This window comes from Arvicola amphibius, chromosome 1 (assembly GCF_903992535.2).
Source record: "Arvicola amphibius chromosome 1, mArvAmp1.2, whole genome shotgun sequence".
Classification (NCBI taxonomy): domain Eukaryota; kingdom Metazoa; phylum Chordata; class Mammalia; order Rodentia; family Cricetidae; genus Arvicola; species Arvicola amphibius.
In genome coordinates this window covers 156670654-156681970 of record NC_052047.1, presented here as the reverse complement: position 1 = coordinate 156681970, position 11317 = coordinate 156670654, and the positions used below count along the sequence as shown (strand labels likewise).

Below are 11317 nucleotides of genomic sequence, written 5' to 3'. Positions count from 1 at the left end.
CATACCCTCTCACATGAGTTAGCAGAGGGGGTTGTAGCGGCCATTGAAGGGAGATAGGACCTTTCCATCTCACCAGGTGTAGGGATATGTTCCTTGGCAGAGATGCTCAGTAATTGTAAGCTGGGCTGAGCCCCTTTTCATCAAAACTGAGAAACTTCATAAGGAATCTGCTAAAGCCAGATGAGGTTTTCTCATAGCCTCTATTGAGATAGTTCTGGCCAACAGCTCCTTAAGAGATCTGTTGATCCTTTCCACAGTGGCTTGTCTCTGTGGATGGCAGTGGATGCCAGAAATATGGGAAATCTTCCAGGACCCCAGAAAGTCATTGAATTGTTGAGAGGTATAGGCAGGGCAATTATTGGTCTTAAATGCCCAAGGTAACCCCCCCCCCCCATAATTACTATGGACAACTTAAGGGCCTTGATAGCATTGACAGCTTTTTCCCAAGAAAGGGTGAGGACATAAACAAAGGAAGAACATATGTCTGTTTTCACAAGTACATATTTAAGATTACAAAAGAAGGCAGAGTACATATATGCTAGATGAAGTTTTAGTAGTAGCTGAGGAGCTAGATGGTATGGGTCTATTATTCTCATTTTAGGTGTAGCCATAAAAATAGACTAACACATGGGAGAAGCACAAGCTGGGCCATAGGTGACAAGGGAGGAAGAATTGGCAGGTGGGCTCAGCATCCCGAACAACAGGTTGTACTTTGGGCTGTGAGAGGGAGCCATGGAGCCTGGGGTGCTTGACAGAATGCTCAGCCTGAGGGACTCCAGGGTATTTGGTGTCAGTAATTGGTGTTTCAGATGAAGTAGGAGTCAACTCAAGGAAGGAGGCCGTAGGTTTGGAGTCTGAGGCGGTACTGGCCAATGGCCCTGTCAGTGGTGAGACAAGAGTGGTCAGGAGTCTGGGTGTCCTTGGAGACAAAGGGGCTGCAGTAGTTACTACTGCAGCAGGTTCTGAAGATGGAGTTTGGCAGTCCTGCATCTTCTTCAAGCTCTCCAACAGTGGGTTAGAGTTAGGAGCTGGAAGGTAGCCTGGTGAGGCAGCAGGCCTCACAACAGATAGGGTGAACATGAAAGCAGGATCGGAGGCCAGTGGAGTGTCACTGGCCAACATGCAGGCATCATCTGTCTTGTCCTTCATGACCTCATTAACCTTGAGGCTTTTCTCTCCATGTCCAGGTCTTCAGCAGTGATGGAATAGCCAAGGTCAGGGGCTGGAGGTAGAGTAAACTGGTCCCCTCTCCAGGAGGTCAGCAACTGCATTTTGCATTTGCATTGCCCAGAGCTGCCAGGCACAGGATGGGAAAGTCTAAGAGTTCTGCTGCTTCCCAGTGGCTATATCTGTAACCTTTTCTCTTGGAGATTTCATGTCTGTTACCAAGAGAACTGAAGAACTGGAATGGTAATATGGGTCTTCTTCTCTTGTTTTCTTGGCTGCCCTCTCTGGTGTCTGGAAGTGGGAGGAAGCTGGGCTGGAAAAAGGAGATGAGATAGGACCACTCCTCGTCCACAACTGAGAGATACTACAGCTGGAGCAGTAGGAGCTGGTGACGGCATTGCGGCGGGAGTTAGGGCTGCCTCCTGTATATATACTAGTCAGGACGCTCACAGAGAAGGTACAAGACCACTTATACAAGGGGTCATCTGAGTTCTGGGAAGCCAGACTTCTCTTCAGGGAGCCAGGTTTAGGCACAAATGCAGCAGGGACTCCATTAGCCACAAGGGGCTCAAATGCTGAGTACCCCCTTCTGGAGCTATCATGGAGTCTTCTCTGTTCTCCTCGCAATTGAGCAATAGCTGTTTTTCTTCTTCCACTGTCTTTTTCTTCTTTTCTTTAAGGGCACTCAGCACAGTCTCCTTTGTACAAGGGTCCAGGGCATTACTTGATGGTGAAGACACAGTTGTGTTAAATATCTGCTTTGGCACTGGTGAGTGAAGTCACTTGCTGTCTGGAGGGACAATCCTTACTGTTTACTGTGACTGAACTACACACCATTCTTAAGTTCTGTGCAGACAACACATGCTTAGTGGCTTCTCCAATTTGTACCAAAGCCATTAAGAAACCTAAATATTTATCGATTATCATATGTATATATCTTAATTTGCCAAATTCTTCAATATGAGTAACATCCATTTGCCATAAATGATTAGGAAGCAGGCCTCAAGGATTTATTCCCAGATGAGGTACAGGTAAAGATTTTAGTCAAATATCACATCAGTTAAGAATTTGAGAAGCAATTTCTCTTGTTAATCCAAATTTTTTCTTTTTTTTTTTTTTTTATTTTTTTTTTCCTCATGGTTTATTTTTTTTTTATATTTAAAAATTTCCATCTCCTTCCCTCCTCCTCCCCCCTCCCTCCCCTCCTTCTACCCTTTCTCTCCCCTCCTTCTCCCCCTTCCCTCCCCTCCCCTCCACCCATACCTCCCCTCCCTCCCTCTCAAGGCCAAGGAGCCATCAGGGTTCCCCACTCTATGCTAAGACCAAGGTCCTCCCAACTCCCCCCAGGTCCAGGAAGGTGATCGACCAAGCTGAGAAGGCTCCCACAGAGCCCGTCCATGAAGAACAATCAGAGCCCAGAGCCATTGTCCTTTGCTTCTCAGTCAGCCCCCGCTGTTGGCCACACTCAGAGAGACGGGTTTGGTCGCATGATCCATCAGTCCCATTCCAACTGGAGTTGGTGATCTCCCATTAGTTCTGTCCCACCGTCTCCATGAGTGAACGCACCCCTCTCGTTCCTGACTTTCTCCCTCATGTTCTCGCTCCTTCTGCTCCTCATCGGGACCTTGGGAGCTCAGTCCAGTGCTCCAATGTGGGGCTCAGTCACTTTCCCCATCTGTCGCCAGCTGGAGGTTCCCTCACGGTCCTGACTTTCTTTCTCATGTTCTCTCTCCTTCTGCTCCTCATCAGGACCTTGGGAGCTCAGTCCGGTGCTCCAAGGTGGGGCTCTGTCATTTTCTTCATCTATCGTCAGGTGGAGGTTCTATGGTGATATGCAAGAAATTCATCAGTATGGCTATAGGAACTGGCCTTTTCAGGCTCCCTCTCCTCAGCTGCCCAAGGAACTAACTGGGGGCGTCTCCCTGGAAACCTGGGAACCCCTCTAGGGTCAAGTCTCTTGACAACCCTCAGGTAGCTCCTTAAATTCAGATATATGCTTCCCTGCTCTCATATCCACCCTTCCTATATCCCAAGCACCCCATTCCTCCGAGCTCCCCCCGCTCTCCCCTTCACACTTTTCTCTCCCCATCTTCCCTTGGCCCAGTCTTGCCCAACCCTCAAGTTCCCAATTTTGCCTGGCGATCGTGTCTACTTCCAATATCCAGGAGGATTACTATATCTTTTTTGGGAGTTCACCTTCTTATTATCTTCTCAAGGATCCCAAACTTATAGGCTCGATGTCCTTTAATCATGGCTAGAAACCGAATATGAGTGAGTACATCCCATGTTCATCTTTATGGGTCTGGGTTACCTCACTCAGAATAGTGTTTTCTATTTCCATCCATTTGCCTGCAAAATTCAAGATGTCATTGTTTTTTACCGCTGAGTAGTATTCTAGCATGTATATATTCCACAGTTTCTTCATCCATTCTTCCACTGAAGGGCATCTAGGCTGTCTCCAGGATCTGGCTATTACAAATAATGCTGCTATGAACATAGATGAGCATATGCTTTTGTTGTATGATTGGGCATCTCTTGGGTAGATTCCCAATAGTGGAATTGCTGGGTCCTGGGGTAGGTTGATCCCGAATTTCCTGAGAAACCGCCACACTGCTTTCCAAAGTGGTTGCACAAGTTTGCATTCCCACCAGCAATGGATGAGTGTGCCCCTTACCCCACAACCTCTCCAGCAAAGGTTATTATTTGTGTTTTGGATTTTAGCCAATCTGACAGGTGTAAGATGATATCTCAAAGTTGTTTTGATTTGCATTTCCCTGATAGCTAGGGAGGTTGAGCATGACCTTAAGTGTCTTTTGGCCATTCGAACTTCTTCTGTTGAGAATTCTCTGTTCAGTTCATCGCCCCATTCTTTAATTGGGTTAATTGGCATTTTACCGTCTAGTCTCTTGAGTTCCTTATATATTTTAGAGATCAGACTTTTGTCAGTTGCAGGGTTGGTGAAGATCTTTTCCCAGTCAGTAGGCTGCCTTTGTGTCTTAGTGACAATGTCCTTTGCTTTACAGAAGCTGCTCAACTTCAGGAGGTCCCATTTATTCAATGTTGCCCTTAAAGTCTGTGCAGCTGGGGTTATGCATAGGAAACGGTTCCCTGTGCCCATTTGTTGCAGAGTACTTCCCACTTTCTCCTCTATCAATCTCAATGTGTTCAAATTAATATTGAGGTCTTTAATCCATTTGGACTTGAGTTTTGTGCATGGTGATAGATATGGATCTACTTTCATTCTTCTACAGGTTGACATCCAGTTATGCCAGCACCATTTGTTGAAGATGCCCTCTTTTTTCCATTGTGTACTTTTGGCTCCTTTATCAAAAATCAGGTGTTCATAGGTTTGTGGTTTAAGATCCGGGTCTTCTATACGATTCCATTGGTCAACTTCTCTGTTCTTATGCCAATACCAAGCCGTTTTCAATACTGTAGCTCTGTAATAGAGTTTGAAGTCAGGGATGGTAATGCCTCCAGAAGTACCTTTATTGTATAAGATTTTTTTGGCTATCCTGGGTTTCTTGTTTTTCCATATAAAGTTGATTATTGTCCTCTCAATCTCTGTGAAGAATTTTAATGGGACCTTGATTGGGATTGCATTGAATCTATAGATTGCTTTTGGTAGAATTGCCATTTTTACTATGTTGATCCTCCCAATCCACGAGCAGGGGAGATCCTTCCATTTTCTGGTATCCTCTTCAATTTCTTTCTTCAAAGACTTAAAGTTCTTGTCAAATAAATCCTTCACTTCCTTGGTTAGCGATACTCCCAGATATCTTATGCTATTTGTGGCTATTGTGAAAGGTGATACTTCTCTGATTTCCCTCTCTGCTTCCTTATCCTTTGTGTATAGGAGGGCGACTGATTTTTTGGAGTTGATCTTGTATCCTGCCACGTTACTGAAGGAGTTTATCAGCTGTAGGAGTTCTTTGGTGGAGTTTTTTGGGGTCGCTTATGTATACTATCATATCATCTGCAAATAATGAAAGTTTAACTTCTTCCTTTCCAAATTGAATCCCCTTGATTCCCTTATGTTGTCTTATTGCTATTGCTAGAACTTCAAGCACTATATTGAAGAGATAAGGAGAGAGTGGACAGCCTTGTCGTGTTCCTGAATTTAGTGCGATAGCCTTGAGTTTCTCTCCGTTTAATTTGATGTTAGCTGTCGGCTTGCTGTAAATAGCTTTTATTATATTTAGGAATGACCCTTGTATCCCTAATCTCTCCAAGACCTTTATCATAAAAGGGTGCTGAATTTTGTCAAATGACCATATGGTTTTTTTCCTTCAGTTTGTTTATATGATGGATTACATTAATAGATTTTCGTATGTTGAACCAGCCCTGCATCTCTGGGATGAAGCCTACTTGATCGTAATGGATAATTTTTCTAATGTGTTCTTGGATTCGGTTTGCCAGTATTTTATTGAGAATTTTTGCGTCCATGTTCATGAGTGAGATTGGCCTGTAATTCTCTTTCTTGGTTGAGTCTTTGTGTGGTTTAGGTATCAGGGTAACTGTAGCTTCATAGAAGGAATTTGGCAGTGACTCTTGTGTTTCTATATTATGAAATACCTTAAGGAGTATAGGTATTAGGTCTTCTTGGAAGTTCTGGTAGAATTCCGCATTGAAACCATCTGGTCCTGGGCTCTTTTTGGTAGGGAGGTTTCTGATAACAGTTTCTAATTCTTCGCGACTAACAGGACGATTTAGAGCATTTACCTGGTCCTGGTTTAACTTTGGTATATGGTATTTATCTAAAAAACTGTCCATTTCTTTTACATTTTCCAATTTTGTGGCATACAGGCTTTTGTAGTAAGATCTAATGATTTTCTGAATTTCCTCTGTGTCTGTGGTTATGTCCCCCTTTTCATTTCTGATCTTGTTAATTTGCGTGTTCTCCCTCTGCCGTTTGATTAGTTTGGCTAAGGGTTTGTCAATCTTGTTGATTTTCTCCAAGAACCAGCTTCTTGTTTCATTGATTCTTTGGATTGTTTTCTGTGTTTCTATTTTGTTGATTTCTGCCCTCAGTTTGATTATTTCCAGTCTTCTACTTCTCCTAGGTGAGTCTGCTTCTTTTTTTTCCAGAGCTTTCAGGTGTGCTGTTAAGTCACCAATGAGTGCTTTCTCCGTTTTCTTTAAGTGGGCACTTAGTGCTATGAACTTTCCTCTTAGCACTGCTTTCATTGTGTCCCATAGGTTTGAGTATGTTGTGTCTTTGTTTTCATTAAATTCAAGAAAGACTTTAATTTCTTTCTTTATTTCTTCCTTGACCCAGGTGTGGGTCAGTAGTTGACTGTTCAGTTTCCATGAGTTTGTGGGCCTTCTGGGGGTAGCATTGTTGTTGAATTCTAATTTTAATCCATGGTGATCCGATAAGACACAGGTGGTTACTAATATTTTTTTGTAACTGTGGAAGTTTGCTTTGTTACCAAGTATATGGTCAATTTTCGAAAAGGTTCCATGAGCCGCAGAGAAGAAGGTATATTCTTTCCTATTTGGGTGGAATGTTCTATAGATGTCTGTTAAGTCCATTTGGTTCATTACCTCCATTAAGTCTTTCAATTCTCTGTTAGGTTTCTGTCTGATTGACCTGTCCATTGGTGAGAGAGGAGTGTTGAAGTCTCCAACTATTAGTGTGTGTGGTTTGATGGCTGCCTTGAGTTCTAGAAGTGTTTCTTTTACATAAGTGGGAGCTTTTATATTAGGGGCATAGATATTCAGGATTGAGACTTCATTCTGAAGGATTTTTCCTGTTATGAGTATAAAGTGTCCCTTTCCATCTCTTCTGATTGATTTTAGTTTGAAGTCAACTTTGTTGGAAATTAGTATGGCCACACCCGCTTGTTTCTTAGGGCCATTTGCTTGATAAACCTTTTCCCAACCCTTTACTCTGAGTAGGTGCCTGTCTTTGTGGTTGAGGTGTGTTTCTTGCAAACAGCAAAATGTTGGATTCTGTTTTCGTATCCAGTCTCTTAGCCTGTGCCTTTTTATAGGTGAATTGAGTCCATTGATATTAAGTGATATTAATGACCAGTGGTTGTTAACTTCAGTCATTTTTAGTAGTAGAGTTTGTGTGTTTCCCTTCTTCTAGTTGTGCTGGTGAAGGGTCGCTAGATGCCTGAGTTATTGTCGGCGTTGTTGGACTCCTTGGTTTGTGATTTTCCTTCTATTACTTTCTGCAAGGCTGGATTTGTGGCTGCGTATTGTTTAAATCTGTTTTTGTCCTGGAATATCTTGTTTTCTCCATCAATGGTGAATGCAAGCTTTGCTGGGTATAATAGTCTAGGCTTGCATCCATGTTCCCTAAGTGTCTGTAGCACATCTATCCAAGCTCTTCTGGCTTTCATGGTTTCCATTGAGAAATCAGGTGTAATTCTGATAGGTTTCCCTTTATATGTTACTTGACCTTTTTCCTTTGCAGCTCTTAATATCTGTTCTTTATTCTGTATGTTTTGTGTTTTGATTATTATATGGCGTGGGGATGCTTTCTTTTGATCCAGTCTATTTGGTGTTCTGTAGGCTTCTTGTACCTTCATAGGAACATCCTTCTTTAGGTTGGGGAAGTTTTCTTCTATAATTTTGTTGAATATGTTTTCTGGGCCTTTGAGTTGTAATTCTTCTCCTTCTTCTACCCCAATTATTCTTAGGTTTGGTCTTTTCATGGTGTCCCAGATTTCCTGAATGTTTTGTGTTAAGAATTTGTTAGATTTGTTTATTTCTTTAATCTGTGAGTTTATTTCCTCTATAGTATCTTCAGAGTCCGAGATTCTTTCTTCCATCTCTTGTATTCGGTTGGAAATACTTGTCTCTGAAGTTTCTGTTCGTTTACTCAGAGTTTCCATTTCCAGTCGTCCCTCAGATTGTGTTTTCTTCAATACCTCCATTTCATTTATCAGGTCTTGTACTGTTTCCCTTACTTGTTTGATTGCTTTTTCTTGTTTTTCTTGTTTTTCTTGGGTATCTTTGAGAGATTTATTTATTTCGTCTACCTTTTTGTTTGTCATCTCCATTTCTTTATGGCAGTTTTTTACCTCCTGTTTAAGGTCCTCTATTATTTTTATAAAGTACTGTTTAATGTCGGTTTCTTCTATATCTTCTGGGGTAGGGTGTTCAATTCTTGTTGTTTCGGGATGTCTGGCTTGTGGTGATGTCATGTTGCCTTTCATGTTGTTGGAGGAGCTCCTGCATTGGCGCCTGCCCATCTCTTCCTTCAAAAGGAGCGCGGAGGTGTTTGGTGTCCCCAAAGAATGATGGATCCTCCCCAAAGAACGATGGATCCTCCTGCAGACTTTCAGGTCCCCTTGCAGGCCAAGCAGCTCTCAGACAAAGGCCTACCTTGCTCCGGGCAGTCAAATGAAGGAGGGGACCTCCCACCGGCCTGGGTGCACTCAATTCCAGGTCCCCAGAGCCCAAACAGGCTGAGCTGTGGGATTTTGTGGCCCCAAAGACGGGAGGATGAGGCAGGGGAAGAGGGGGAGGATTCTGGGTGCAAGCTGGGAAGGGACAGGAAGAGAGAGGCAGTATCCGGGGAGACTAACCCCTGCAGGAAGAGCAGGAAGTGTGCTGGTGGCAGGGGGAGTTGTGGAGAGTCAGTGGTCCCTCTCCGGGCAGCTGCCGCGGTTCGGGCACTCACTCCTCACTCACCCCAAAGAACGATGGATCCTCCTGCAGACTGTCAGGTCCCCTTGCAGGCCAGCAGCTCTCAGACAAAGGCCTACCTTGCTCCGGGCAGTCAAATGAAGGAGGGGACCTCCCACCGGCCTGGGTGCACTCAATTCCAGGTCCCCAGAGCCCAAACAGGCTGAGCTGTGGGATTTTGTGGCCCCAAAGACGGGAGGATGAGGCAGGGGGAGGGGGGGAGGATTCTGGGTGCAAGCTGGGAAGGGACAGGAAGAGAGAGGCAGTATCCGGGGAGAATAACCCCTGCAGGAAGAGCAGGAAGTGTGCTGGTGGCAGGGGGAGTTGTGGAGAGTCGGTGGTCCCTCTCCGGGCAGCTGCCGCGGTTCGGGCACTCACTCCTCACTCACCCCAAAGAACGATGGATCCTCCTGCAGACTTTCAGGTCCCCTTGCAGGCCAAGCAGCTCTCAGACAAAGGCCTACCTTGCTCCGGGCAGTCAAATGAAGGAGGGGACCTCCCACCGGCTTGGGTGCACTCAATTCCAGGTCCCCAGAGCCCAAACAGGCTGAGCTGTGGGATTTTGTGGCCCCAAAGACGGGAGGATGAGGCCCCAAATTTTTTCTTAAACTTTTATTATATTGATGATGTAAAACATGTGATCACTGAGCAAACTCAACTTGAGATAAAGCCATCAATTGATTAGACTTATTAGCTGAAGCATGACCAGCCCACGGACCAGGAATATTTGAACATGTGGTCTAATATGACCTACAAAGTATGACAGTTCTTTTTGTTGAATGGCATCTTGAATTTATTAGAACAGTATTTTAACTTTACTATTACTAGTTCCAATGCAAGGGACCGTTTCTAATATCCAAAGAGTCTTAAAAATGTAATGACTGTCAGTCTATAAATGAAATACCTTTTTTTTTTTTTGCAAAATATTGGAATACCACATCAACAGCTCACAGCTCAACTAGTTGAGCTGAGGCTGGATCTGTTTGCAGTACATATCCTTTACCATCAACAACATTTGCTGCTCTTCCATTGCAAGAACCATCTGTGAAAATTAACATAGCATTTTTTAATGGATTACAAATTTAGGAAAAATAAAGGAATCTAGTTGTGTAAATTGCTGCACTCAATCAATGGGACAAAGATTATCAATTTGGCCTACAAACTGAGCCAATATAATTGCCCAAAAATCATTATTTTGAAATAACCAATCAACCTGTTGTTTTGTATAAGGAACATTGATAACATTATATTCCCTACAAGAATATTGCCTAGATTCCATCCAGCTTTTCTGTACTAAATAAGCTACTGCTTCAAAATAAGGGTTTAATACTTTGACTGGCTAAACAGGAAGATGTAGTCATAAAAAAGGACCATTTGCCTTAATACTGCCATGGGAGTAAGTTTTGTAGGTAAAATATATGCTTTCCAATGGTGATCATAATTAATATAATGTATCTGCTGTCTCTGTATTGCATATTCTATCTGCTCTAGTACCTGTCTAGCAGTGTCCATAAGATGTCTGGGGGAAGTGGGGTCACTACTCTCCTTAAGAATTTCACTCAAATAAGGTCATAGCCACTGGATAGCTCCCAAATAACTTCTGGAAATCATTCAAAGTTTGTAAGCTATCTTTCTAATCCAATATGCAAGAGCTCTCATTGGCTGACAGGTGTCATTTACATTTTCACAGACTCCTGGTTCGGGTCCAATTTGCATTTTCACAGCTGCTTGTCTAGCCAGAGTGGAGCTGTGCTGCGCTGTCTGCAGTTTGGTCATACCACCAGGGACCTGGGACCAGAAACACTGTTCCCTCATTACCTGATGTACCTGGCCAGGGTACAGACTGCACTCAGGGGTCCTGCTGGCAAACTTAGCTGAAGTTTAATTTCCAGCTTCCTTCTATTGCAGCAACTCTGAGACTGCTGCACCCACAGGATTGACTAGTTGGAGTTTAGGAACCCACAGGATTGACTAGTTGGAGGTTAGGCAGGCAAAGCCATGCTGTTTTCACTACTGCTGCTTTTCTTTCTTAAATCTTATAATCACAAAATTAGGAGAATTCCTGCATCCTCTCCTCTGCTGAAAAGCTGTTGATCTACCCATATAGGCTTGTTGGGCTTGCAGGCTTCCCACCCATGCTGCCTCTGATCACTCCTTGCTTTCTGGCTCTGAGCAATGACTACAGTGTGTATACATGGATGACCACCATCTCCGCAGCATCAGCCTGCCTGCAGCTGTTGCCAGGTCACGTGCCCCACGTTCCTTTTACTTGCCAACCCGTTCAGTACCTGCACTGGCTACAGCATAGGCAAGGCTACACCTTTACTTCCCCGAGTCCTGAGGCAGTCCAAAAAATGGCTGCGGCTGTGCCAAGAGTGTGGAGGAGGAAATGGGTTATTTACAATATCTACAAACTCTAAAAATTGCTGCACATTTTTCTGCTCCCACTCCAGCTCTTCTGGCTATGAAAATACACCCAAGTAAATGTACAGACAGTTGTCTACCCTTT

The 11317-nt window shown here is 43.8% G+C and overlaps 1 pseudogene; it reads right to left on the bottom strand.

The window, feature by feature from the left end:
* Positions 1 to 510: 510 nt before the first annotated feature.
* LOC119805930 lies at positions 511 to 2064 on the bottom strand (annotated as a pseudogene).
* Positions 2065 to 11317: the final 9253 nt, after the last annotated feature.